Consider the following 23508-nt stretch of genomic DNA (forward strand, 5'->3'; position numbering starts at 1 on the left):
AAATGCATCGCTTTGGAATTTTTAAGGATTTTAGGAATTGAATGCCAAGAAGTGGCATCAAAAATGAAACATGTTTCACAATATCACACCAAGAAACTTTCATTATGGAAAAGGGTGGCTCTCAATGGATGCTTCACCATGCTTCCCTTTGAGTTTAAATCACATCATGCAAAGAGAACTTCTTACTCCTTCATTAACCAACCTCAATCATTTTTTATTTCACTATGGGCAGCAGACCCTAAGCCAGGGGTTCCCAATCTGAAGACTATAATGCCTGCAGAGTTATGATAAGGAATCCAGAAATTTATCAATGGACTAAAAAGATAAAATGGCTGACATCTCTAGGTGCTATTTTTTAAAAATATATAGATGCAATAGTGAATAATAAAATACAAATTTGTTTAAGAGCATCACTAAATTCACAGGACAGTAGAAGCTCTCTTAATTAGCCTTCCCTTTACCAGCTCTCTGGATTAGCTTTCCCTCTGTAAAGTATCATTTTTTAAAAACTTCCCAGAACTGAGCAGAACACTCTGTAAAGGATCTTGATTGATGCCCATAGCATCCTGTACACTCAAGGCCTACAGGCTATTCCCTTGCATACCTGCACACTTCTGCTCACCAGTTAAGATGCTCACTTCCCAAGATGCTGTTGTATTTGTTCTAAAAGATATTTATGGTAATTACAAGATTCAGTTGCAGTGCAAGGAGAGAGCTATTGTTTCTATGAAAACTCAGTTGAATGCTGCAGAAAGATTCAATAAAGGCAAGCCACTACAAAAGAAGTTGCTGCTGGATGAGGCAGGGCCCCTGAGAATGACTCTCAAGTTGTCACTGCACGACTCCAAGGGATACCCTGTGGCTGACACCTCCTCAAGTTGTGTAGGGCATAACTGCAAAACAGCACACAGAAGCCTTTGAATTGGGTGACTCTCAGAGTTTGGAAAGAAATACATAAATATCTCTGAGATGCTATTGAAAATGATCCTCAAATCTTTTTAGGTTCTTATTCCCCATTACATAAACCCAAACTGAAAATTATAACCAATACATTAAAGGTGTGATGAATGTGAGAAAGATGATACACAGAAGACACTGACCTTGGACATAAGCCTACATCAAGAGATTGATGTATGAATATGTGTGTGTGTGTGTGTGTGTGTGTGTGTTTTAGTTAAAACAGAATGTTTAAGGTATCATAATTTATGGTTCTCTTACTTACCTAGCTCTTTAAATTGACATTTGTATCACTAGTCCTTAGGGATTCCAGCCTTTGCTTGTTTTACATGTTCCCAACAAGCTTGAAGCACAGCCCCCACTATCATGTCAGAGTGGTCTGGATGTGAGAAGTTTTGAAGTTACAAAGGAGATCTTTTTGGTGGCACTCAGATAGCTCTTAACTGAGTACAGGGTTGAGTAATTCCATCATTGTCATAGAGGGGGCCGAGATTTCTACAAACACCCATATCATTTTCTGTGCCTGCCACACACTCCCTGAACAGCCCGCACCACTGTTGTTTCAAGAACTCCAAGTCACCGTGCGGCGACTAGCAGACTCTGCATTCTCCATAATTACACGCAATTTTCCAATTGAATTATCGCATGATTTAATTCGTTTGGTGCATCTGGAGAGCATCAGCATTGTGCAGCTGTTGCAGCTTCAAGAGCTAATTGTTGCCAAGCACATTAAAAGTAGCCCTATTGCAATGCTCTGGAGTCAGAGGGGGGGGGCACAAACTTTCACTTGCCATTTTCCCTTTGGTTGAATCATCACCCAAAGAGCCTGAGGGGGTAGCAAACATTTAAGCTCTATTGACACAGAGACCTCATCGGGTATGGTTACTGTCACTGGATGAAACTTCTTAAGTGAGTCAGACATATCCAGATACCAGAAAACAGAGAAACCTGAAAGCTCTGTTCGGCATGTCTTAGAGAATCATGCCAAATAAGATTAGGTTAGAAACTAAAGGCAGGGTTAAAGGAGAGACAGTGCTTCATCAAAAAGTACTAGGAAGTCGATTGTTAATGAAGCCCCAAGACATCTTAAGACCCCAAATCTTTCTTCCAGTAATAAGCCACCTTAAAGAGAGTTATCCTTTTCCATAATGAAAGTTTCTTGGTGTGATATTGTGAAATATGTTTAGTTTTTTATCCCATTTCTTGGCATTCAAATCCTAAAATCCTTAGAAATTCCAAAATGATGCATTTTTGCATGCTAATGATTGACTGATGACTGGCAGCCCCTACGTAGCTTCAGGATGGGGTCTGGTCACTCGAAAGACCAATGCAGGATTAGAAGATTGGGACTTTTATACCTGATAACCTATCCATATGTTCAGTTCATCTTGCTATGTTTCATTAGAACATCTCTTTTGTATATAACCATTTGAAGGCTTGCTTCAGTGTAAAATACTCCTTAATATTCATCTTCAATCTCTTGTTACTTAGTATCTTAGAGTCAGGGGTCTGAAACTCTGGAAGGCATGGGTTGGACACTTGTCCTTCCTTCCTTGTGGTTCTAAAGATGTGGAGTTTGATTCCCAAAGGGTCTCTGTCCTCTGCATAGATTTTGGGGTCTACACATTTGCTGTCTTTCTTATATGAAAGATAAAAATCATGAGTTCATGTAGGGATATCATATCTGAGCTGAGGGCTAGCCAGGGAGGAAAGCAGGCCATGGGGGGCTGAAGTAAGTGCTGGAGGGCAGAGGTGAGTCAACTAAGGGAGAGAATAGAGGGACCCCAAATGGAATGTAAGGACAGAGTCCACAAGGCAGGAAGAGGTGAGAGCATGGGTGTGCACCATACTAACCACCGGGAGGTTAAGGAAGAGTCTGCATCCTGAACAGTGACATGTCCTAGCCTGCTCCTCTCTCAGACTTCAGAACAGTGTAGTTAGTCGTATACCCCACTACTAAGGAAAAAAAGGGAGTTATTCCTCAAGGAGACCGGCAAGCCCAAGAGAAAAATCTGTTATTGCCATGGGGAATACTCCATTCAGTGATTCAGTCCTGGCCCAATCACCCTCCTATGAAGTTTACAAGGCAACAGCCTTCATTCATGCACATAGAAATTCCAACTGGCTTTGAATTTTTCATAAAAAACAACCAAGGATCAACAGATATTTGATGGTAGCAGTTCTAACAGAAAGCACAGTGACTGAAACCAAAACGCAAAGGTCAGTGGTGAAGTGGGGTGAGGGTCTCAGAGTCAATATGGGGAGAAAGAATAAACATGAAACACACACTCTGTCACACACACACACACTTTCTCTCCCTCTCTCTCTCACACACATACACTCTCTCACACACACATACACACTGTAACTTCAGAAAGTGTCCAATTTTTTGAATCCCACACTATAAAAGGCATACACAATACCATATAATTATAAAACTTTATTAGAGTACTACAAAATAAAGATTATATATCTTGCAAAGGAAAAAATATAGATCATATACAAATGATAGGGAATCAGAATAGCGTCTGTGTTAACATCTGCAATTTGGGGACCTAGAAGTCAGTTGATAAATGTGTTCAAAATGTGAATGGAAAATAATTTCCAATTTAGAATTCCATACCCAGCCAAACTGTCATTAAACGCGAAGTTAAAGATTTTTTTTCACACATGCAAAGTCTCAAAATATGTGCTTGTTGTGCATCCTTTCTTAAAAAGTTAATGAAGCCTATGCCACATCAAAATAAGAGAATAAAACAAAGAATAGGAAAACATGGGATCTAGAAGACAGAGAATCCATTTCAGAAGAGAGGAAAAGAGAATTCCTAGCATAATGACAAAAGAAAGTAGGGGAGTGACTTGAAAGTGTTACATGCTACCACATGAGTGAGGCTTGAAATAATGATGCTAAATGAAATTAGCAAGTCACAAAAGGACAAATACTATATGGTTCCACTTATATGAGGTACCTAGAGTAGTCAAATTCATAGAGACAGACAGTAAAATGGTGATTGCCAGAGACTAGGGGGATGAGGGAGTAGGGAGTGAACTGGTGTTTAATGAGCACAGAGTTTCAGGTTTAGAAAAGAGTTCTGAAGATGGGTGGTGGTGATGGTTGCACAGGACTGTGAATGTACTTAATACCACCAAGCTATACACTTAAAAATGAGTAAAATGGTACATTTTATGTTATGGATAGTTCATCACAACTTTTTAAAAAAAGAATTGAGAGTGTATGCTCTAGGAAGGGAGAATTAGGAGGGAGGGGCAGCTGTGTTTTGTTATAAGCCTAGAGTACTAATTGATTTTTCAGGTTATTTATGTGTAATACATTAATAAAAATTTAAAAATGTTTAAACCTAAAACTAAATTAATTGGAGTGGGCATTCCAGGCTAAGGGAACTGCATGAGCAAAGTCAGTGAGGTGTGAAACAGTGTGCAGAGAACCTTAAGAATTTTCCTCTTCATGGAGAGGGTTGAACAAACTGGATAAAGGAGCTGCAGCTTTATTCTCTAGGCGGGGTTTCCCTACAGTGTGGTGCACACTTACAGATGAACATGAAAACTTTGTCATCTGAATCCCTATATATTTAATTGTAATATTCTCTTCTATTCATAATGAATGACACATTGGGTTTTAGTTTATGGTGGTGACAATAATGATTTAGATTCCCTAAATTTAAGTTTATAAATATGAGTTGGTTTTAAGAAAAACATTAGGTGAATAATAGTAAGAGAGGCATACGACTGTGGCAAAAAACAAAAGAAGAAAAGAAAAATTCATGAACGTGGTGCATGGATTACTACGGTAGACAAAGCACTTCTCTGAGCAATAGGGAGCCCTTGCTGGTTTGTGTGAAAAGGGGCGTTCAAGCCAAATGTATGGACTGGATTGATCAGGGTAATATGAACTTCATTCTACAGCTCCCTGAGTTCTGGAGGCTTCTTCACAGACTGCCTTGAGGTGGGGTGAAAGAAAGAGCTTCAAATAGAGATGCTCTGTTCTATATATGAGTCTACCTATAATTACAAAGGGGTGGCCACTAAAAGTGAAAGATTGCAGACCACTGAGATAGATCATTCTGGTTAGGTGGGAATTAGGGGAGAAAGACTAAGAATGGGGAAACCAACTGAGAAGCTGATGCAAGTGACCTAACAGGAGACTACGTGGGCCTGGCCTAGGACAGTATGTAGGGAGAGGAAGAGACAGATTAGAGATGCAGAGCTCCTAACTGAACGCCCAGAGTTCTACCTAGTGGCAGCTCATCTGAACTATAGGTATAGCACTTAAGGAGATATAAACAACTCTTAGAGAACAAGCCTTACATGCCATAATACAGAAGTGATGGCAGAAGTTCATTGTCATGTTGAATTTTCTAACGTAACTTCCATTACTAGGAGCAGTTGTATTCGAAACTGATTTTGCCAAGCCCAGAAGAATGTGAAACTGGAAGAAAAGCCATATATCATATTACAAGGAAACTAGACTTGGATTCATCCATTCATTCATCCATTCATTCACACCACAATTATTTGTTCAACACACATTGATTCAATACACCAGTGCAAGGAACTGGTTTATACACAGAGACCCATCAGTGAGCACAACCTACATCAATCCCTGCTTTCTCGATGCGTATACACTCATAGGAAGAAACAGAAAAAATTAGTAAAATATACAATATGTTGAAAGTACGTAAGTGCTATAAAGGACAATAAAGCAAGGAAGGCAGGAGTGGTAGGGTGCAGTTTTTGAAAGGGTGGTCAGGAAAGCTTTGTGTGAGAGAGACATTTCTGAGAGACATTTCAGAGAGACAATTCTGAACAAAGAATTGAAGGAGGTTAGATAATGAGCCACACAGCCATCTTGCAAGGGCCGACCAGGCAGAGGCAGTAGTGATCACAAGGGCCCTGAAGCAAGGGAATGCCTGGAATATTCAGAAATGGCAAGACGACCATGTGGCTGGAGCAGAGTAAGCCAGGAGGATAGTGGCAGGAGATGAGGTCAGGGAGGCTTCGGGGCAGGCTCTAAGGGTCTTAGAAACATCATAAGGACTTTGGCTTGTACTCTTAGAGAAATGGAAGGTTTTGGAGGGTTTGGAGGGCAACATGTTCTAATGCAAGTTTTAAAAGGACCCCTTTAGCTGTCAAGTTGAGACTATAGTGAAACAAGAGGCTGAAGCATGTAGATGTGTAGAAATATTTTCAAGAAACTCAGCAAGAAAAATATAACTTGTATCAGATGCTGGAAGGGCAGATGGTAAGGAGTGGTGTTTATGAGGCAGAGCCAATGACTTGGGCGTAGAATTTGAGAGAAAGAGAGGAAACAAGAATGACTCCAATGGTTTTGGCCTGGGGGGATAAAGTTGCAATTAATTGGGGTTAGAAATGACTACAGGTAGATCAAGTTTGTGTCAGTGACTCACGAATTTAGGTTCTAATGTGGGAAACTGGAATCATTCAATCCATAACAATGCCCAAGTGGAGATCTTAAGAAGGAAGAGAGATAAAGGGCCCTGGATATCACGGCTGTGGTCTTGGCTGTAGATACAAATCCAGGGTCTTCACTAGGGAGTTGTTCACTAGGGAGATGAGACTAGAGGAGATTTCCCAAGGGAATGAATGACTGTAGCTAACAAAGAGTAGAAGACCAAAGGCTGGGCCCCATGGAACTCCAATTTTAGCATCTTGGGGAGATGAGGAGGAACCAGTAAATGTGATTAAAGAAAGGATGATGAGGTAGGAGGAAAACCAAGAGGCCTGTGTTCCGGAAGTCAAGTGAAGGAAGTGTGGGTGTGGGAGTGACCGGCTGTGGGCAAACGCTGTCTATGGCCAAGGAAGAGCATCTGAGGGCTGAGGGTTGACCACTGGACGGAACAACACACTCCTTGATAGGAGCAGCAGTGGCACAGGATGGGGGAAAAAGCCTGGTTGGAGGAGGAATTGCTGGGCCCTGGTCCATTCCACCAAGTCACCATGCAACTTCTCTAGGGCCAGTTTCCTCATTTGTAAAGCAAAAAAGCTCCTACTAGCTCTAAAATTCTAAGATTTTTGATGATTCTAATGGAGTGCGGTTTATTCTTTTCATGAAACTGGTACCATGAGAGTATTTGGGATCTGAGAAAAATGTGGGTGAAAACGCGGGACATTCCTCAAGCTGACCATTGGGTCTTATATGAAAGAAGCCAAGTTCGTTTGTTGTTGAAAACAACTGACCACACACTTTCTGACTTTTCCCACAAGGAAAGACACCTCATTTGTATTTGTATTTTTGTTTTTGTTCCGTGTGTAATATTGATCCTATTTAATTAACATTTCCAGACTTTCATTAAACAGAGTTTGTTTTGGTAATTTCCTGAAACTGAGCCTTACACTTTGATAACTCCACCTTTCTCATAGATGCACTTACCTGCTACCACCTGGTGGTAGCAAAAATATTACAAAATAGAGGAAAAGAGGAAAAAGTAAAGACTCTTATTTTTAGTTTACTACTCTCAAGGATTGGACCTGGGTCTTTCTGGGCAGTCTTGGCTTTGGGACATCTCCAACGCCTCCAAGACTGTGGGACCTGGAGGACCCTATGGAGAATTGATATTGGGCACTTGGCCTGGAATCCTTGCACCCAGAGCCAGTGAAATCTAAGCACACTGAATATATATGAGATATTCCTAGGGGAATGAACCAAGTAAGTCAGGATCGTTATAATTAATTCTAATTTTCTGAAACTACCTGAAATTTCTATTTAAGGAATGATCCATGCATGAATTGTTTTTAAAACATACCTTTTTGAATATGTACTTTTAGAAAACTGTTTCTAGTAAAGGCGGGTGTGGTGGCTCATGCCTGTAATCCCAGCACTTTGGGAGGCCGAGGCAGGCGGATCACGAGGTCAGGAGATGGAGACCATCCTGTCTAACACGGTGAAACCCCGTCTCTACTAAAAATACAACAAATTAGCCAGGCGTGGTGGCAGGTGCCTGTAGTCCCAGCTACTCAGGAAGCTGAGGCAGGAGAATAACATGAACCCAGGAGGCGGAGCTGGCAGTGAGCTGAGATTGCGCCACTGCATTCCAGCCTGGGTGACAGAGCAAGACTCTGCCTCAAAAAAAAAAAAAAAAAAAGAAGATTGAGCTTTTTGTTTTTTTAAGGTCTTCCATCTGTGTTGGAGACAGACTGAGTATATCTGGTTGCTAGGGGTATAAACTTCTCTAAATGATCAGCAAACATAATGGCTAGCAATTTTATTTCTACATGAATGGAGAAGTTGCTGCTTTCCCTGGAGAGTGGGAGAAAAAAACTTTAATTTGAAAAGATATATAGGATTTATTCTGCTCTTGCAAAGACACACTGACATGACTATAATCTCTCTGTGTTTCTGAAACCATAGGGAAAGCTCAAAGCAGCTGTAGGTGAAAAATACTGAAGGATAGCAGGAAACGACTAGATTTCGATTGTTACGGTACGCCCATTTCCTCCCTTCCCTAACCTGACTAATCTGAGCCAGCCCAGGGAAGAAGGTCTAACTTATAAGACAGAGCCACCGTTATAAATGGTCTCCCCACTGTTCACCCACTCCTAGCTCAGTCCGCGTTGCCCTCCACCAAGCCTTTTGCGGTGCCCTTCCTCTGGGTTTTCAGGGTCCAATTCTCTTAACCAGCATTTTCCCCCAAAAGCTCAGGCTTGGCTGTGTCACTCCTCTATTGAGAAAGTTATTGGTTGCTCCTATTGCTTTAGAATAAAGCTCAAATTTCGTAGACTAAAATTTAAAACCCTCCACAATCTTTTCAACATATTTTTTGAATTATCTTCATGCAGGGGCCACTCAAGTCAACTTCGTTATATTCAGATGTCCACACACTATATATGGTAACCACTTTGTCTTTGCAGATGCTATTCCCTTTCCTGGTGATGTATCTTGCTTTCCGGTACCAGCCTGGAAACTTTAACACCTGCCCATATCAGTTTAACTTTTCAATGCATATTTTAAACCCACCATGACCCCCAAGAAACCATTATTATTTTTCCCCAGCCAGAAAAATTATCTTCTTTGGCTTTCCCCATACCATTTTATCTCTCTCTCTTTTAAATCTTCACTTCTCACTTTCTATTAGGTGTTATTAATATTCCTGAAGTTTAAATCTCTAATAAACTCTGAGCTCCCAGAGGAAAGAGGCGGGTTGGATTTAATCTCACATAGTATGATACTTCAGGGTGCCAAACTAAGTAGGGGTTCAATAAATGTTGGTGGACTGAATGACTAAATGACAGTTACTGAAACAATTCCTGAAGACAATAGGCAAACTGAGTTTAAATTCAAGTAGAGAGGTAAATATGGAAAGAGATTTGGGATTTATCCATGTAGTACTAATGGAAGAAATTATAACAGGTTTTTGTTGTTGTTGCTTATTTTGATTTGCCTGTTTTTCTTTTTTTAAAGAGGAGTCAAATAGGTGAGAGTCGCGTCTGAGACAGGAGAGAAACTGCAGAACGCAGCTCAGGATGAGGACCCAGTGAAAAAGGAAGCGGAAAGGGAGGACGATATTTAATACCCCTGAGAAGAAATTTATGCAGACCCAGATTTGAAGTCAGCCTCTGATTATCTACTATTTATATATTTTAAAGAAATATGCACAAGATTTTAGTGCTTCCTTTTTTGTTTGTCTCCAATATATGCATGAGCCAGCACAATTCAGGACTTGATTTACCTTTGCTAATTCGGCTTCTTTTCTGTGAGCTTATTTATGGCGGTGAGAGAGGCATTCTGTCCTTGCTGATAAAGGACAACCGAATTGCATTTGAAGCTCAGCCACTGAGTTGCTCTGCTTCTGCTGGAAAGTTGGTTTCTTCTCCAACTGCCAAGTTTTCCTGAACTGTAGGAAATAAGGTGCATATTTGAAAGGTAGAGTCCTAGACTGGAACTTCTCAAATTTTAATGTTCCTCCAAATCTTCCAGGATTCTTGTTGAAAGAGCAAATTCTGCTTCAGCAGGTCTGGGTTGGGGCTGAGATTCTATATGTCTAACAAGCTCCCAGGTGGAACACACTGCAAAGCAGTGTCCTAGACTTTTGAAGACAGAAGGAACTTGAGAGGTCATCCAAGCAAGTAGTTCAGAATACAAATTCTCAGACTCCACACACAGAGAATCACGGATGGAGCCCAAACAGGTAAATTTTTGATGAACTTCCTAGCTCATTCTTATGTATACCTGGGTTTGGAAACCACAGATTAGTCTGATTCCCCATTATGGATAGCAAAACTGAGGCTCAGAGACTTCCTGAATTCCACAAAGAAAAGTTTCTGTTTATATGAAAGGGGCTTTCCTGAAAGGATAACCCTTATATATTTTGCTGCCCTAAGCAAAGGTTCCCCTTTAAAGCCACAGAAATAACTGGATCCTGTATATAATTCATTTCTTAAGAGCTACTAGCAGAGAATAGCAATTTTTTCTGCCTCTTTTAGAATGACAAATACTCTAAATTATTTTAGTTTTGTCCTAATAGTAGGGGGTGGTGGTGGTGGTGGTAAGGAATGGCTATTAAGCAATTATGTTATTCAAACACATCATTATTATTATTACCAAGATGAGTGGACTCATTATAATTGAACAATAAAAGCATGAATGACTTTGCATTGTTATTAGTGTCTGTCTCAGGGCCCCTGTTTTTCCCAGGGGCTATGGCGTTTGGCAGATCTGACTCACAATGTACCGGACTTGCAGTGGTTCACTTGCAGGCAATTGGATTGTTTTTCAGAATCATCTGCTGTGGTCATCTTTTCTTTTCTGGTACTGACCTGTTGTTCATTGAAGACTCTTGCCACCCCCACCTCCTGCTCGGATAACCTAATCCTAGAAAGACTGTGGCCTCCCTTTCTTCCCTCTTGTCATCTTCCCATCCTTTTTTTCGCACAGCAGCTAGTGATCATCAGAATGCGAACAGGCATTAAAATTCCCTTGCTTGAAACCTGCCAATATCTGCCTATTTATTTTAGGATAAAACACAAATCCTTGGCAAAGCTTTCCAGGCCCTTAATGAAGTGTGCCACTTCCTTCAGCAGCCCCATTGGGAGCCGTTCCTCTTCTTCCCCCCACCATCTCTGCCCCCGCCAAGCATCATACTGTTTTCAGCTTCTGGAATGTCCCGACATCTCCAGTTTCTGGAATGTTCTAACACCTCTCTCACTTAGGGGATTTGTATATGCTCTTCTTTCTATTCATAATACTCTTTCCCTAGCTGTTTAGTTCTTATCCTTAAGATCTCAGCTTAAATGGCTATATCTTCTTCACTACCTGACTAATTCAATACCCCATATGGACCCCTTCCATAATCCTGGCACTTCACCATTGATAGCAGTGTCTGCACCAGTAATTACTTGCTTAATATCTTTCTTCCCCCACTAATAGTAAGTTCTAAAAGGACATAGCTGTCCTTTCAAAACTAACTCCCTATTGTTCAACACATGCCTGGTATATTAGGCCATTTTCATATTGCTATAAAAAAATACCTAAGACTGGATAAGTTATAAGAAAAGAGGTTTACTGGCTCACGGTTCTGCAGGCTGTACAGGAATGTGGCCTGTACAGCTTCTCATGTACAGGCATGTACAGAATGTGGCACTTGCTCAGCTTCTGTCCTCAGGAAACTTACAATCATGGCAGAAGGCAGAGGGGAAGCAGGCACATCACATGGCCAGAGCAGAAGCAAGAGACAGATCATAGGAAGAAAGTGTCACACACTTTTAAACAACCAGAGCTCATAAGAACTCACTCACCCTCATGCGAACAGCACCAAGGGGCTGGTGCTAAACCACTCATGAGAATTCCACCTCCACGATCCAGTCCCTTCCCCACCAAGCCCTACCTCCAACATTGGTGATTACTCCACAATGTTGAGATTTAATTGGGCACAAATATACAAACTATATCGCCTGGCACATAGGAAATGCTTAACAGTTATTTACTGAGGAGATGAATGTTTGAGAAGCCAGCAGGTACTGAAATCACAATACAAAATCATGGAGACAGAAGGGGGAACTGGAGGCACCGGACCTCCCTCTGTATAATTCACAGCATTAAGTGCTGAGCTGCTTCTTCTGTAGTTGCGTCTCCCTTACCCCTCCACCATATGTTTAAAAAAGTTTAAGCGATTAAAATATGTTTTATCCCTAGGTTGAACATCAAGACCCAGCACATTTGATCTAGGTTTCCTAGAACTGTGGTGGCAGTGTTGCTATGGGAGGATGCATGGCTGAAACCATGCAAACTCTGGACCTGAACTTTCATAGGATGTTGTTGAAGATGCTGTTCACGACAGCACTCCCTGTTCCCTATGTAAAGACATACCTAAGAAATGTCTCTTGTAGATTTAAATGTCAGAAAGAACTTTGCTTCCTTGAGAAACTGGTGAGTGTTTGCCTTATGTTCACTGAATTCATGAACCACGCTTTTCTCTCTCAGCTTTGGCTGCCAGAAAGCTCAGAGTCACATTCTCTGCTCAATTTTTGTAACTGTAGAAGCCTATAGCTCACACACCTGGCAGGGTAACTTTGCCCTGGTCTTGATTTCCTGTTCTAAATATATTCTCCCCAGTCTCAGTTTATTAAGTTATTTGTAGCTTTTTATTTTAGAGTGCAAAGTCTTGTAAGTTTGCTCAAATCCTTTGTGGAATGGGGCAAGGAGATATATTAAAGAAATGCATGAGGCTCTGAGATACATTCCATTTAACTTGCGGAGGGTTCCTATCTGTGGGTGGTCCTGGCAGGGGCAGTGCACAGAAGAAGCCCTGCTGACACGGGTGTCTGTGCACCCCACAAGGACCCAGCAGGATTTCTAGAAGAGGAACCCTCTGGAACAGCTTACGGAGGTGGTTTTGTTCCTGATCTTTTGCCGAAGCTATCCTCAAGTGACCCAGAAGCGTGAGTGATGCCAATCTCCATTCAAGATCTGAACCCTTTTCTGGGGAGTGGCTAAATATGAGCCCTGTAACCTGTCCTGAAATTCTGTGTGAAAGCTGGATTTCTGCTGGCGTGAGGTCTTCTACTATAAGGTCAAAATTAGAGTGTTTTCTTAGGCAAGACTATAATTTCAGCTACTTTCTAATTCTCCTTAAGTGCCCAGTATTGCTGTGAAAACCCTATTTGTTTTAATTGAAGCTGGCATTTATTTCTTTGGCTAAGCGAAGCAGGAGCAGACATGTGGTCCACAGGTACTGAACACGGGAGGCCATGTATGTGCCTCACACAGGCTGATTTATGAAGGAGCCTCATTCTCTGCATTTTATATATGGATAAAACATATATAAACATGTATATGGTTCAGAGAGTTTTCAGAGGTCACTTAGCTAATGAGAGGGGGTGCTGTGGTTCAGTTCCAATCTTCTGATCCCAAACAGGCAGATCCTCTACAGCCCATTTCAGATGGTGATAGAGCAGAGAAACTGTAGGGCAAGAAACAGGCCACTCCATGGGTGAGATAAAGAGCGGTTCCATGTGAAGCTGGGAGAGGACTAAGAGGCAGGCAGAAGAGAAAGGACGAGACCCTTGCAAGGATTCAGCCACATCCTTGGTGTACATGCCCCTGCCCCGGCATTATCTGCATCCATCTCCCCCAACCCCCCACCCTACTCCATCATCCTTGCCCTGTGGTCATTGCCACAAACAAGTTCCCTAACACTCGAGGCTGCCCTGGCTCTCATCATTCTTCTCTCCCCAAACAAAATGAAGATTGCTTGAGTGGAGAGCTTTCATCCACAGCATCCTTAGGGTAGGAGGTGCTCTTGGAAGGTGCATACTAGTCAATGAAGGTTGATATTGGCAAAAAGTTACTATGTGTTGACGTACAGTCATGTTCCGTGCCCCTGGGCACAACCTTCACAATAACTCAGCATGGTAGACACCATTACTTCTCTATATTGCAGGTCCCCATAGTCATGCAGTTAGCAGGTGCTGGTGTCCCAGCTTCCTGCTTCCACTTTCCATCATTGTTGAGATGCCAGAAACGTCTATCAGAGCCCTCCAAGTATCAAAGGTGTGCTTTAGGGAAAATGGAGTCAATAGGGAAGAACATACTCCACAGCCCTCTGATCTGAACACTAGGTCTCTCTGCTTATTTCATTGACATACACATTGATTTTTTTCAAGTTTATTTCAAAATTCTATATTGGATTTAATTACCAGCTTGAGTTTTAATAGCAACTATATATATTTTAATTAAACTTATTTATGTTGAAAGAATTATAGATTCATATACAGTTATAAAATAATACAGATTCCATTTCGCTTTTTACCTAATTTCCACTAACGGTAATATCTTGAAAACATAAGTGTAATATCACAACCAAGATATTGACATTGTCAGAGTTAAGGTACAGAACATTCCCAGCACCACAGAGATTCCTCTTTTTTTTTTTTTTTTTTTTTTTTTTTGGGGACCGAGTCTTACTCTGTCACCCAGGCTGGAGTGCAGTGGCACGATGTCAGCTCACTGCAACCTCCACCTTGTGGGTTCAAGCAGTTATTCTGCCTCAGCCTCCCAAGTAGTTGGGATTACAGGCCTGTACCACCAAGCCTGGCTAATTTTTGTATTTTTTAGTAGAGATGGGATTTCACCATGTTGGCCAGGCTGGTCTCAAACTCCCAACCTCAAATGATCCACACCCGCCTGTTGCTTTTTTATACTCACATCCAGTTCCCTCCTCTCTCATCACTTCCTTAACCCCTGGAAACTATTAATCTCTTCTCCATTTCTATGCTTTTGCAATTCTAAACATGCTATACAAATGGAGTCATAAGGCATGCAACCTGTTGAACTTGACTTTTCTTACTCACCATACATTTTCTGGAGATGTGTCTAAGTTTTCACATGTATCAATAATTTATTTCTTTTATTGCTGAGTGATATTCCATGGTATGGAGGCATCGCAGTCATTCCTCCATGGAAGAACATCTGGATTTCCATTTTGGGACCATTATGAATAAAATTGCTCGAAATATTTGTGTACAGATTTTTGTGTGAACATGTTTTCATTTCTCTGGAATACATTTTCAGGAGAGCAACCGCTGAGTCTTGTGGTAATGGCATGTTTACTTTTATAAGAAACTGCCAAACTGTTTTCCAGAGTGGCTGTACCATGTTACTCCCATCAGCAGTGTAAGAGTGATGTAGTTTCTCCATAATCCTTATCAGTATTTGCTGTCGTCACTTTTTATTGCAGCCATTCTGATAGATGTGAGGTGATAGCTCAGTGTGGTTGTAATTTGCCTTTTCCTGATAGTTAATGATATTTAACATCTTTATGCGCTTATTTTCCAGCTGTTTATCCTTTTTGATAAAATGTCCCTTTAAATCTTTTGCCTGGTTTCTAATTTGAATTTTTTAAATTATTGAGTTTTGAGTTTCTTTATATATTCTAGATACTAGTCTTTTCTCAAAAGTGTGGTTTGTAAATATTTTCTTCCAGTCTGCAGCTTGTCTTTTCATCCCATCAACAGGTTCTTTTGCAGAGCAAAAGTTTTTAATTTTGATGAAATCTAATTTACCAAATTTTTCTTTTATAGATAGTGTTTTTGATGTCAAGTCTGAGAACTCTTTACCTTGCCCTACTTCCTCAAAATTTTATCCTATGTATTTTTTTAAAGTGTTATAATTTTATATCTTACATGTAAGTCCATGGTTCATTCTGAGTTAACTTTCATTAACTAAAAATTCTGACCTAAGGTCATTTGTTTCTTCTCCATTTTTCTTTATCTTTCTTTTTTTTTTTGGCCTGTGGATGTCCAATTGCTCCAAGACCATTTATTATTCGTTGCAAGTCTATCCTTCCTCTATTGAGCTGTTTTTGTACCTTTATCAAGAATATGGGCGTATTTGTATGTGTCTGTTTCTGTGTTCTCATTTCATTCCATTGATCTTTGTGTATATCCCTCCCCCAACACCACAGTTCTTGATTACCATAGCTATATAGTATCTTGAAGTCAGGTAAAGCAATTCTTCCCACTTTGTTATTCTTTTTCAGAAGTGTTTTAGCTATTCTAGTTCCTTTGTAACAAAAATCTTCCTGGGATTCTGATAGGAGTTGTGTTAAACCTTGTATTGGTTTCTTGTGGCCGCTGTAAAAAATGACCACAAGCTCAGCCATTTAAAACAATAGAAATGTGGCTGGGTGCAGTGACTCACACCTGTAATCCCAGCACTTTCGGAAGTCGAGGTGGGCGGATCACTTGAGGTCAGGAGATCATGACCAGCCTGGCCAACATGGTAAAACCCTCGCACGTACCCTAGAACTTAAAGTATAATTTAAAAAAAATACAAAAATTAGCCAGGCATAGTGGTGCATATTTGTAATCATAGCTACTCAGGAGTCTGAGGCAGAAGAATCACTTGAACCTGGGAGGCGAAGGTTGCAGTGAGCCGAGATCACGCCTCAGGGACAGAGTGAGACTCTGTCTCAAATAAGATAAAATAAAATAAAACAGTAGAAATGTATTCTCCAGAGTTCTAAAGGCCAGAAATTAAAAATCAAAGTGTCAGCAGAGCCATTCTCCCTCAGGCAGCTCTTGGGGAGAATTCTTTCCTTGCCTCTTGCAGCTTCTGGTAGCTGCTGACATCCCTTGGCCACATCACTCCAATCTCTGCCTGTCTCTACATCTTAATCTCTGCATAATCTCTGTACAATTGTCAACTGCCTCTCTCGTAAGGACACCTGTGATTGAATGTAGGACTCATCTCTGTTATCTAGGGTAATACCCCCTTGTCGAGATCTTTAATTGAACCATATCTGTGAAGACCTCTTTTCCTTAAAAGGCAATATTTAGATTAGAACCTGTTATCTTTGGGTGGTTATTATTCATCCTGTTACAAACCTACATATCGATTTTGGGGAAATTGACAACTTTACTATATTAAGACTTCCAATCCATGAACTTGGTATTCTTTCAGTTTATTTAGATCTTCTTTGATTTGTGTTGTCAGCCTTTTGTAGTTTTCAGCACACAAATTCTGTACCGGTTTTGTTAGATTTATGCATAAGTATTATTTTTTGAGTAATTACAAATGTTATTGTATTCCTAATTTTGTGGCCTTGGTGTTCATTGCTAGTATAGAGAAATACAATTGATGTTTATATATTGACCTTGAATCCTGCAGCCTTGCTGAATTTACTTATTAGTTATAGAAGCATTTTGTTGATTAATCATAGATTTTCTATACAGACAACTATGCCCTCTGAAAATAAGGACAGTTTTATTTATTCCTTTCTGATATATATATCTTTTATTTTTGTTTCTTTGTTTATTATTTATGTATTTTTGCCCTATTGCCCTGACTATAACTTCCAGTACTATATTGAATAGCAGTCATTAGTGTGGACATCTTGCTTTAAATCTCAGAAGGAAAATAGTCGGTCTTTTACTATTATATACAACGTTAGCTATAGAGTTTTATTTGTAGATTTATCGAGTTGAAGAATTTCCTCCCTCCCGGTCTACTTTTCTGGGTTTTAATCATGAATGAGTGTTGAATTTATCTATTGCTTTTTCTTCATGAATTGATATTATCATGTGATTTATCTTCTTTAGCTTGTCAATATGTTACATTATATTGATTGATTTTTTTAATATTGAACCAGCCTTGCATCGCTGAAATAGCTCCCAGTTAATCATGGTATGTAATTCTTTTTATATTGCTCAATTCTGTTGGGCAATATTTTGTTAAAGATGTTTGCATCTATACTCAGTAGGGATATTGATTTGGAGTTTTGCTTTTGTTTTGTACTGTCTCTGTTTGGTTTTGGTTTTGGAGCAATACTAGCTTCATAAAATGAATTGGAAACCATCACAGCAGTGTGTCGCTAGTTCTAGCTATTCGAGAGGCTGAGGCAGGAGAATTGCTTGAACTGGGAGGCAGAGGTTGCAGTGAGCCGAGACTGCACCACTGCACTCCAGCCTGGGTGACAGAGCAAGACTCCATCTCAAAAACAAAAACAAAAAAATGTGCACCAGTCATCCTTTCATGGATAGCCAGGACACCGGGACAACATAGTGAGACTCTTTCTCTAAAATATAAATCAATGAAATGGAAATCATACCTCTTTTATTTGTATAGAATTGGTATTAATTCTTTATGTTTGGTGGAATTTTTCAGTAAAGCCATCTGGGCCCGGATATTTCTTTTGGGGGAGTTTTTAATGGCAAATTAATTGTCTTAATAGTTACAGGGCTGTTCCAATTACCTATTTCATATTGGTTGACTTGTGGTAGTTTGTGTTTTTCAAGAAATTGGCCCATTTTATCTACATTGTTGAATGTATATGTGTAGAATTGTTTGTAGTATTCCCTTATTATGCTGTTGATGGTTGAATGGGCCATAGCATCCCTTGTTTCCTTCCTCATATTGGTAATTTGCATTTTCTCTTTTTTTCCTTTGTCATTCTAGCTAGAGGTATGTTAATTGTATTGATCTTTTCAAAGAACTAGCTCTTTGTTTTAATTGAATTAGTCTATTGTCTGTATGTTTTCAATTTCATTGATTTTTTTCTCTATATTTATTATATCTTTTCTTCTACTTGCTATTAGTTTATTATGCTCTTCTTTTTCTAGTTTCTTGAATTGGGAGCAGAGACTGTTGATTTGAGAATTGTATTCTTTTCTAATGTAAGCATTTGGTGTTTTTAATTTCCTTTTCATCACTGCCTTAACTGTGTCCCACAAATTTTGATACATTACATTTTAATTTCAATCTAGTTCAATGTGTTTTTAAAATTTACCTGAGACTTCCTTTGGGATCTATGTGTAATAGCCGACATGGGTAAATCTCTCCCACATCTCCTGAGCTCAGACCAAGAGTGGAGCCTTTTCAACATGTTCTAAAGATTATTTTGACATGATCACTATTATGACTATGATGAAGAAAATATTTCCAAGAATGAGAAATCAGGTCATTCAGCCTATGAGGTGTATCATCATGGACTTAGCCCACCATCAGCCCAAAGTGTAAGATATCTGCTCAGGCTTCCATAACAACCATAGGTGAGGTTGTGTAAACAAGAAAGATTTCTGTTCTAGAGGTTGGAAGTTCAAGATCAGAGTGTCAGCATGGTGGATGATATGGTTTGGTCCTCTGTCTCCACCCAAATCTCATCTTGAATTGTACTCCCATAATTCCTAGGTGTTGTGGGAGGGGTGCAGGGGGAGCTAATTGAATCATGGGGGTAGTGAATAAGTCTCATGATATCCGATGGTTTTATCAGGGGTTTCTGCTTTTGCATCGTCCTCATCCTCTCTTTGCCTACCACCAACCACATAAGATGTGACTTGCTCCTCCTTGCTTTCCACCATGATTGTGAGGCTTCCCCAGCCATGTGGAACAGTGAGTTCTCCATTAAACCTCTTTCCTTTGTAAATTGCCCAGTCTCAGGTATGTCTTTATTGGCAGCGTAAAAATGGACTAATAACAGTGGGTTTCTGCTGAGGGCTCGCTTCCTGGCTGGTAGATGGCTGCCTTCTCTCTGTGTCTTCACATGGTGGGGAATAGGGAGAGAGAAAGATTTTTCTCTTCCTCTCCATGTAAGGCCACTAATTCTATCAGATTAGGGCTTCAGCTATAATTACCTTTTATACCTTATTTATTTAAATTTAATATTATTTACTATAACTTCAATTTAATCTTATCTCTTAAATTTAACCTTATTTATCTTCTAGATTACTAAATGTAACCTTAGTTACCTCCTAAGATCCCTATCTCCAAATATAATCATAGTCAGGGCTAGGGCTTCAACTTACAAATTTGGCAGGAGAGGGACAAAATTCACTCTATAATACTTGCATTCCCACTAGCCCTGCACTCTACAAGGAAAACCTGGCTGTTACTCAGCTCTCACAGTTTATTTCTGTATCACTCATTTTTATTGACTCAAAGCTCTGCACCAGACAATACGTAGGCATGCCCTCTGGGAGTTACCACCTATCCTGGAGGAGAGACATGAAGAAACTTTCTACATGAGACAATCCTAAGAGATGAATCTGGACCACATCCTGTCTCCGCCAGTTACTGTTTGCATGGGATTTGTGCAGTTTGCTTATTTCTACCCTTCAGGGCTAATTAGAAGCAATCCCTATTCTGTCTCCAAGAGTTACAGTGATCGAATGATACATGTGTGAGATGTGCACATGAAATACAATAACAGACAATGCATAGCTGTCATATGGTAGAAAACGGTAACTTGATTCAGGTCACTAGAGCAGAGGATATGTGCCTAGATAGCAAGGGAACTGAGGTAGGACCCATGGAATGGGGTTAAATGGTGCGGAGCCTTGAGGCCATGTTATGATACCTAATCTTTATTCTCAAGGCAGGTTAACTGTGAAGTTCAGTGCAAATCTGATTTACAGCTTTCAGAAAACCTTCACATTCATTTTCATTTGATGTATCAACAGCCTTTTGAATTGCACAGGGCAGGTACTGTTTTTTCAGTTTTAGAGATTTTAAACAATGAAATCAAAGAGGTTAACTAATTCACTAAGATCTTACAGCTAGTAACTGGCAGAGCTGGGATTTCCAACTCCTGTTCCAGTCCTTTGTCAGCAGCCCTGCCAGCTGCTGTACGAATGCACAACCTGTTCCAGGATGGGATCTAGAATGAAAGCCCATTTCCATGCTCACTGTTCCACACATATTAGTGGAGCCAGAGGCAGAGGCTCCTCCACGTCAGCAAGATTCCCCTGATTGATCTGAACTGTGTTGAGTTTAGAAACAGCTTACAGCTCTAATCTGATGTGATGATAAAATCTGAATTTCCTTTCGTTTGTCAAAGTTTTATTTCATCTGCATCATCCTCATCATGAGATACAGCCTAGGGGCCCAAATCATCACTTGTTCAATAATGCATATTAACGGGAAATTTTCTCGAATGAAAATGAGCAACATCTATGACATAATGAATGCCCAAGTTTTTCCCAAATCTTAGAGCTGCATATATAACTATAAACATGTGTTATTCACTTACATTTTTATTTAGTTTGTGCAGATTCAGTTAGTACAGTCTCACCTTGGTCATTTTATCTACAGATCTGTGAATTTGCTTTTTTATTTGAATATGTTGCACATATATATTTCTAAATTGCTACCTTTCTTGAAGAACCCTAAGCACCATGTGCAACTAATTACATCTATATAGAGAGGGATGAGTAATGGATCTCCATGAACAATAGCTTATGTGATGCTGGAGTTTATAAGGCTTGTCCACAAGAAAAAAATAGATAGCAGTACGTAACTAGGCTAAGAGTCTTGCAGTGTAAATACCAAAGTTCCTCAGAAGCATAGACAACCAAATTTCAAAATATAGCCTGGGATAATCTAGTATATATTTCCTGTGAAAATAAAACTCTTCATTAAGAGAGCAAAGCATTAATCTAGAAAGATTCCTAATACGTGATGGTTTATATAACATTTTAGTGATACCCTTAAGAACAATATTTTTAAAATTATATTAAAATTGTAAATACTTAGTACACTCAGGTACTTAGTATGCCAACCTTAATTTCATTTCTCTTTTCCTTCTCTGCTTTCCATAAAAGCTTAACATTGTCTTCTCATTTATGGTAGTTTGGGTGTCAAAAGTCCCTAGGCTACCATAAAACTCCCTGGTGCTTAGAATTAGAGACCCTGTAATTAGGCTTAATATCACCTGTAAAAAAAATAATAAATAAAATTTCTTATCTACGATGGCTCTGTTAATACCAGAGAATCACTAAGGTCACCTTTTAGCTATTTCTTTACTCTCCTCTTTCTTTGCAAGGAGAAGGAACTTTTATTTTCTCCACAATGGGCTTGGCAGAAGCTAGGAGAAATATCCGTGATCGCTTTGGGCACCTTCCTATGCATCCGTGACTATTGTTCTCCAACCGAGTGTCGTTTACCTCACCTCCTCCATGCTTATTCCCAACGCTTTAAGGCACATGTGGCCAAACAGTCCATCAAATTTCCACCCAGACTTTAATTGCATTGTGTGTCGAAGAAATGCAACTGACATGAAATACCTTTAAAGCATAATGTCTTCCTATTTATTATTAAACTGCTTTTAATAATAACCCGGGCAGGGGTGGGGAGCAAAATGGAACCTGTTTGTTGGGTAGACTACTGCCTCGAGGATATGTTCATCATTTTATAGACCTAGGAATGTATTACTTCCAACTGGCTTCATGGTTAAAACTGTGAATGTGAAGTCAGGCTGACCTGCATTCAAATCCTCAAAGATCTATCACCTGCCCGGGTGTGACTTACTGCTTTGACTTGTAAAATGAGACTAATAACTGTCTGTACCTCAGAGGGTTGCTGTCAGGATTAACCGAGATCATGTATATGAAGGGCTTATTGCATCGTACCTGGCAACTCATTACTGAGTAACATTACTCAGTAACATTACTCAGTAATGTTAGATAGTATTAACATCGTTGTGGTTGAAAGACAGTGCTTAATAAGTGGACCAAAAATGCCTTCGATTATGATTTCTTAGAATCTGTGCCAGGTATAACAGAAAGAATTATGAGAGCAATTTGAGATTATTCAAGATTCTCCTCTAAACTTTAGCTTTAAAAATCCTAGAGGAAAACTCTGACCATTATGTAGGAAAGTTCTATATTCCATCTCAAAAAAGATTCAAACAAATAAAACTCCTGTTGTGGGCCATTGTATATCTGTTCACTATCATATTCGTCTGCTTGAAGAAACCAGTAGTTAGAAAACAGTTTTCCATTTATGCCATTCTTTCCTTAGGGTCTCAAGTTTTCTGGCATTTATATACAGAGTTAGTTTGTAAAATACAATAAAGGTTTAAATATTTATTATAACAAATTATTTTCATCCTGGTTAATAGGCAGTGGTCCCCTCAGTTGGGTTTGAGTGTGGGATTCTTAACACTCAGATGTGCTTACATGTGTGAGGGAGGCGAGTCTCTGACGGTGTTCAGGTCTAGATATGACCCCATTGCCTTTGTGTACACAGAACTAGGCAGAGCGCCATGTTTCCTCTTCAAATAAGCACTTGCAACTTATCATAGAAAGCAGATAGCCTTGCCTGCCAACACTGCCATGGCAGTCTTAGGTTTCATTTTTATTTTGGCTCCCTGCATCTTCTCTACATTAGAAAGAATGACTTGCTCCCATAGATGGGGTCATTCTCAGTTTTGAGTGTTTTGAGTGTGTTCCGTTTTCTGTGGTGAGAACCCTGAGTCTTTAACATGCTATATCTGTATTATGTGAATATTTTATTACACTCTCTTTTTTTTTTCTTACAGAGTTGTCTGTCTTTGAATAGTTTCTCCTTTAGTACTTAGTTTAAAAGTCATTTGCATTGAATTGCTTGGGATCATACATGAACTAGTTTAGTAGTTTTTGCAATCTGATCTCTGCTAAAGAATTGGGGGTTTTTTGGTTGGTTTTTGGTTTTGTTTTTTGTTTTTTGGGTTTTGTTTTGTTTTTTTTTTTTTTTTTTTTTTTTTGAGACGGAGTCTTACACTGTCACCCAGGCTGGAGTGCAGTGGCGTGATCTCGGCTCACTGC

The 23508-nt window shown here is 39.7% G+C and overlaps 2 protein-coding genes and 1 long non-coding RNA gene across 3 annotated transcripts in view; 2 read left to right on the forward strand and 1 right to left on the reverse strand.

Moving 5' to 3' along the window:
• The window catches only part of ALK (ALK receptor tyrosine kinase), a 752296-nt gene that overhangs the window by 282456 nt on the left and 446332 nt on the right, over window positions 1–23508 (forward strand).
• LOC126933840 (protein FAM136A-like) overlaps window positions 1–23508 on the reverse strand; it is an 879973-nt gene that overhangs the window by 239650 nt on the left and 616815 nt on the right. The gene's annotated exons all lie outside the window — the stretch shown is intronic.
• LOC126933849 (uncharacterized) lies at window positions 8097–14125 on the forward strand. The gene is made up of 3 exons (XR_007718743.1): window positions 8097–8416; window positions 9395–10121; window positions 12125–14125. It is a non-coding gene; the product is annotated as an uncharacterized LOC126933849 (long non-coding RNA).

This window comes from Macaca thibetana, chromosome 13 (assembly GCF_024542745.1).
Source record: "Macaca thibetana thibetana isolate TM-01 chromosome 13, ASM2454274v1, whole genome shotgun sequence".
In the NCBI taxonomy this organism is placed as follows: domain Eukaryota; kingdom Metazoa; phylum Chordata; class Mammalia; order Primates; family Cercopithecidae; genus Macaca; species Macaca thibetana.